Source organism: Carassius carassius, unplaced genomic scaffold (assembly GCF_963082965.1).
Source record: "Carassius carassius unplaced genomic scaffold, fCarCar2.1 SCAFFOLD_60, whole genome shotgun sequence".
NCBI lineage: Eukaryota > Metazoa > Chordata > Actinopteri > Cypriniformes > Cyprinidae > Carassius > Carassius carassius.
The window spans coordinates 1,152,501-1,157,500 of record NW_026775084.1 but is presented as its reverse complement, the minus strand read 5'-3'; the positions used below and the strand labels follow the sequence as shown (position 1 = coordinate 1,157,500).

General features: G+C 37.5%; 8 non-coding genes across 8 annotated transcripts in view; all 8 read right to left on the bottom strand.

Annotated features, from left to right (window-relative positions):
* The window catches only part of LOC132135110 (5S ribosomal RNA), a 119-nt gene extending 93 nt beyond the window's left edge, over nt 1-26 (bottom strand). Inside the window, exon 1 of the ribosomal RNA XR_009430072.1 lies at nt 1-26. This exon is cut by the window's left edge and continues 93 nt beyond it. This is a non-coding gene — a ribosomal RNA (5S ribosomal RNA).
* A 492-nt stretch (nt 27-518) lies between these two features.
* Nucleotides 519-637, bottom strand: LOC132135293 (5S ribosomal RNA). The gene has a single exon (XR_009430243.1). It is a non-coding gene; the product is annotated as a 5S ribosomal RNA (ribosomal RNA).
* Nucleotides 638-1,246: 609 nt separating this feature from the next.
* On the bottom strand, nt 1,247-1,365 carry LOC132135250 (5S ribosomal RNA). The gene has a single exon (XR_009430203.1). It is a non-coding gene; the product is annotated as a 5S ribosomal RNA (ribosomal RNA).
* Nucleotides 1,366-1,968: 603 nt separating this feature from the next.
* On the bottom strand, nt 1,969-2,087 carry LOC132135764 (5S ribosomal RNA). The gene has a single exon (XR_009430689.1). It is a non-coding gene; the product is annotated as a 5S ribosomal RNA (ribosomal RNA).
* A 700-nt stretch (nt 2,088-2,787) lies between these two features.
* Nucleotides 2,788-2,906, bottom strand: LOC132135109 (5S ribosomal RNA). The gene has a single exon (XR_009430071.1). It is a non-coding gene; the product is annotated as a 5S ribosomal RNA (ribosomal RNA).
* A 487-nt stretch (nt 2,907-3,393) lies between these two features.
* Nucleotides 3,394-3,512, bottom strand: LOC132135108 (5S ribosomal RNA). Its single transcript, XR_009430070.1, has one exon. It is a non-coding gene; the product is annotated as a 5S ribosomal RNA (ribosomal RNA).
* Nucleotides 3,513-4,114: 602 nt separating this feature from the next.
* Nucleotides 4,115-4,233, bottom strand: LOC132135107 (5S ribosomal RNA). The gene has a single exon (XR_009430069.1). It is a non-coding gene; the product is annotated as a 5S ribosomal RNA (ribosomal RNA).
* Nucleotides 4,234-4,836: 603 nt separating this feature from the next.
* Nucleotides 4,837-4,955, bottom strand: LOC132135763 (5S ribosomal RNA). The gene has a single exon (XR_009430688.1). It is a non-coding gene; the product is annotated as a 5S ribosomal RNA (ribosomal RNA).
* Between the last annotated feature and the right edge of the window lie 45 nt (nt 4,956-5,000).

The window sequence follows — 5,000 nt, the reverse complement described above, 5'->3', positions numbered from 1 at the left end:
ATAGCCAGGCTGGTATGGCCGTAAGCGAAGGAGGCTGCAAAGAGAGGGCTATTTAAAGATCAGCCACTATAATCGGTATTTCCAAGCAGTCTCCCATCCAAGTACTAACTGGGCCCAAACCTGCTTAGATTCTGAGATTGGGCATTGACTCTTTATTTATTTAAATTTTTTTTTTGCAAATTTATTACATAATTACTGAAAATTTCCAAAAGTACTAACCAGGCCCAAACCTGTTTCGGTTTTCTAAGACTGGGCATTGACTCTTATTTTTTTTTTTTTTTTTGCTAGATTATTAGACAATTAGTGAAAAGTTCCAAAACTACTAAACAGGCCCAAACCTGTTTCGGTTTTCTAAGACTGGGCATTGACTCTTTTTTTATTTTTTTTTTTTTATTTATGCAAAACTCTTAGATAATTACTGAAAAATTCCAAAAGTACTGGGCTGCAAAGAGAGGGCTATTTAAAGATCAGCCACTATAACCGCCAGTGCATTATATAAGTAGAGAAGGAAACCTAAAAGCTTACAGCACCTGGCATTCCCAGGCGGTCTCCCATCCAAGTACTAACCAGGCCCAAACCTGCTTAGCTTCCGAGATCAGACGAGATCGGGCATAGCCAGGCTGGTATGGCCGTAAGCGAAGGAGGCTGCAAAGAGAGGGCTATTTAAAGATCAGCCACTATAATCGGTATTTCCAAGCAGTCTCCCATCCAAGTACTAACTGGGCCCAAACCTGCTTAGATTCTGAGATTGGGCATTGACTCTTTATTTATTTAAATTTTTTTTTTGCAAATTTATTACATAATTACTGAAAATTTCCAAAAGTACTAACCAGGCCCAAACCTGTTTCGGTTTTCTAAGACTGGGCATTGACTCTTTTTTTTTTTTTTTTTTTTTGCTAGATTATTAGACAATTAATGAAAAGTTCCAAAACTACTAAACAGGCCCAAACCTGTTTCGGTTTTCTAAGACTGGGCATTGACTCTTTTTTTGTTTTTTTTTTTTTGCTAGATTATTAGACAATTAGTGAAAAGTTCCAAAACTACTAAACAGGCCCAAACCTGTTTCGGTTTTCTAAGACTGGGCATTGACTCTTTTTTTTTTTTTTTTTTTTTTTTTTTTATTTATGCAAAACTCTTAGATAATTACTGAAAAATTCCAAAAGTACTGGGCTGCAAAGAGAGGGCTATTTAAAGATCAGCCACTATAACCGCCAGTGCATTATATAAGTAGAGAAGGAAACCTAAAAGCTTACAGCACCTGGTATTCCCAGGCGGTCTCCCATCCAAGTACTAACCAGGCCCAAACCTGCTTAGCTTCCGAGATCAGACGAGATCGGGCATAGCCAGGCTGGTATGGCTGTAAGCGAAGGAGGCTGCAAAGAGAGGGCTATTTAAAGATCAGCCACTATAATCGGTATTTCCAAGCAGTCTCCCATCCAAGTACTAACTGGGCTCAAACCTGCTTAGATTCTGAGATTGGGCATTGACTCTTTATTTATTTAATTTTTTTTTTTGCAAATTTATTACATAATTACTGAAAATTTCCAAAAGTACTAACCAGGCCCAAACCTGTTTCGGTTTTCTAAGACTGGGCATTGACTCTTTTTTTTTTTTTTTTTTTTTGCTAGATTATTAGACAATTAATGAAAAGTTCCAAAACTACTAAACAGGCCCAAACCTGTTTCGGTTTTCTAAGACTGGGCATTGACTCTTTTTTTTTTTTTTTTTTTTTGCTAGATTATTAGACAATTAGTGAAAAGTTCCAAAACTACTAAACAGGCCCAAACCTGTTTCGGTTTTCTAAGACTGGGCATTGACTCTTTTTTTTTTTTTTTTTTTTTTATTTATGCAAAACTCTTAGATAATTACTGAAAAATTCCAAAAGTACTGGGCTGCAAAGAGAGGGCTATTTAAAGATCAGCCACTATAACCGCCAGTGCATTATATAAGTAGAGAAGGAAACCTAAAAGCTTACAGCACCTGGTATTCCCAGGCGGTCTCCCATCCAAGTACTAACCAGGCCCAAACCTGCTTAGCTTCCGAGATCAGACGAGATCGGGCATAGCCATGCTGGTATGGCCGTAAGCGAACGAGGCTGCAAAGAGAGGGCTATTTAAAGATCAGCCACTATAATCGGTATTTCCAGGTAGTCTCCCATCCAAGTACTAACTGGGCCCAAACCTGCTTAGATTCTGAGATTGGGCATTGACTCTTTATTTATTTAAAAAATTTTTTGCAAATTTATTACATAATTACTGAAAATTTCCAAAAGTACTAACCTGGCCCAAACCTGTTTCGGTTTTCTAAGACTGGGCATTGACTCTTTTTTTTTTTTTTTTTTTTGCAAGATTATTAGACAATTAGTGAAAATTTTCAAAAGTACTAACCAGGCCCAAACCTGTTTCGGTTTTCTAAGACTGGGCATTGACTCTTTTTTTTTTTTTTTTTTGCTAGATTATTAGACAATTAGTGAAAAGTTCCAAAACTACTAAACAGGCCCAAACCTGTTTCGGTTTTCTAAGACTGGGCATTGACTCTTTTTTTTTTTTTTTTTTTTTTTGCAAGATTATTAGACAATTAGTGAAAATTTTCAAAAGTACTAACCAGGCCCAAACCTGTTTCGGTTTTCTAAGACTGGGCATTGACTCTTTTTTTTTTTTTATTTATGCAAAACTCTTAGATAATTACTGAAATATTCCAAAAGTACTAGGCTGCAAAGAGAGGGCTATTTAAAGATCAGCCACTATAACCGCGAGTGCATTATATAAGTAGAGAAGGAAACCTAAAAGCTTACAGCACCTGGTATTCCCAGGCGGTCTCCCATCCAAGTACTAACCAGGCCCAAACCTGCTTAGCTTCCGAGATCAGACGAGATCGGGCATAGCCAGGCTGGTATGGCCGTAAGCGAAGGAGGCTGCAAAGAGAGGGCTATTTAAAGATCAGCCACTATAATCGGTATTTCCAAGCAGTCTCCCATCCAAGTACTAACTGGGCCCAAACCTGCTTAGATTCTGAGATTGGGCATTGACTCTTTATTTATTTAAATTTTTTTTTTGCAAATTTATTACATAATTACTGAAAATTTCCAAAAGTACTAACCAGGCCCAAACCTGTTTCGGTTTTCTAAGACTGGGCATTGACTCTTTTTTTTTTTTTTTGCTGGATTATTAGACAATTAATGAAAAGTTCCAAAACTACTAAACAGGCCCAAACCTGTTTCGGTTTTCTAAGACTGGGCATTGACTCTTTTTTTTTTTTTTTTTTTTTATTTATGCAAAACTCTTAGATAATTACTGAAAAATTCCAAAAGTACTGGGCTGCAAAGAGAGGGCTATTTAAAGATCAGCCACTATAACCGCCAGTGCATTATATAAGTAGAGAAGGAAACCTAAAAGCTTACAGCACCTGGTATTCCCAGGCGGTCTCCCATCCAAGTACTAACCAGGCCCAAACCTGCTTAGCTTCCGAGATCAGACGAGATCGGGCATAGCCAGGCTGGTATGGCCGTAAGCGAAGGAGGCTGCAAAGAGAGGGCTATTTAAAGATCAGCCACTATAATCGGTATTTCCAAGCAGTCTCCCATCCAAGTACTAACTGGGCCCAAACCTGCTTAGATTCTGAGATTGGGCATTGACTCTTTATTTATTTAATTTTTTTTTTTGCAAATTTATTACATAATTACTGAAAATTTCCAAAAGTACTAACCAGGCCCAAACCTGTTTCGGTTTTCTAAGACTGGGCATTGACTCTTTTTTTTTTTTTTTTTTTTTGCTGGATTATTAGACAATTAATGAAAAGTTCCAAAACTACTAAACAGGCCCAAACCTGTTTCGGTTTTCTAATACTGGGCATTGACTCTTTTTTTTTTTTTTTTTTTTTGCTAGATTATTAGACAATTAGTGAAAAGTTCCAAAACTACTAAACAGGCCCAAACCTGTTTCGGTTTTCTAAGACTGGGCATTGACTCTTTTTTTTTTTTTTTTTTTTTATTTATGCAAAACTCTTAGATAATTACTGAAAAATTCCAAAAGTACTGGGCTGCAAAGAGAGGGCTATTTAAAGATCAGCCACTATAACCGCCAGTGCATTATATAAGTAGAGAAGGAAACCTAAAAGCTTACAGCACCTGGTATTCCCAGGCGGTCTCCCATCCAAGTACTAACCAGGCCCAAACCTGCTTAGCTTCCGAGATCAGACGAGATCGGGCATAGCCAGGCTGGTATGGCCGTAAGCGAAGGAGGCTGCAAAGAGAGGGCTATTTAAAGATCAGCCACTATAATCGGTATTTCCAAGCAGTCTCCCATCCAAGTACTAACTGGGCCCAAACCTGCTTAGATTCTGAGATTGGGCATTGACTCTTTATTTATTTAAATTTTTTTTTTGCAAATTTATTACATAATTACTGAAAATTTCCAAAAGTACTAACCAGGCCCAAACCTGTTTCGGTTTTCTAAGACTGGGCATTGACTCTTTTTTTTTTTTTTTTTTTTTGCTAGATTATTAGACAATTAATGAAAAGTTCCAAAACTACTAAACAGGCCCAAACCTGTTTCGGTTTTCTAAGACTGGGCATTGACTCTTTTTTTTTTTTTTTTTTTTTGCTAGATTATTAGACAATTAGTGAAAAGTTCCAAAACTACTAAACAGGCCCAAACCTGTTTCGGTTTTCTAAGACTGGGCATTGACTCTTTTTTTTTTTTTTTTTTTTTTATTTATGCAAAACTCTTAGATAATTACTGAAAAATTCCAAAAGTACTGGGCTGCAAATAGAGGGCTATTTAAAGATCAGCCACTATAACCGCCAGTGCATTATATAAGTAGAGAAGGAAACCTAAAAGCTTACAGCACCTGGTATTCCCAGGCGGTCTCCCATCCAAGTACTAACCAGGCCCAAACCTGCTTAGCTTCCGAGATCAGACGAGATCGGGCATAGCCATGCTGGTATGGCCGTAAGCGAACGAGGCTGCAAAGAGAGGGCTATTTAAAGATCAGCCACTATA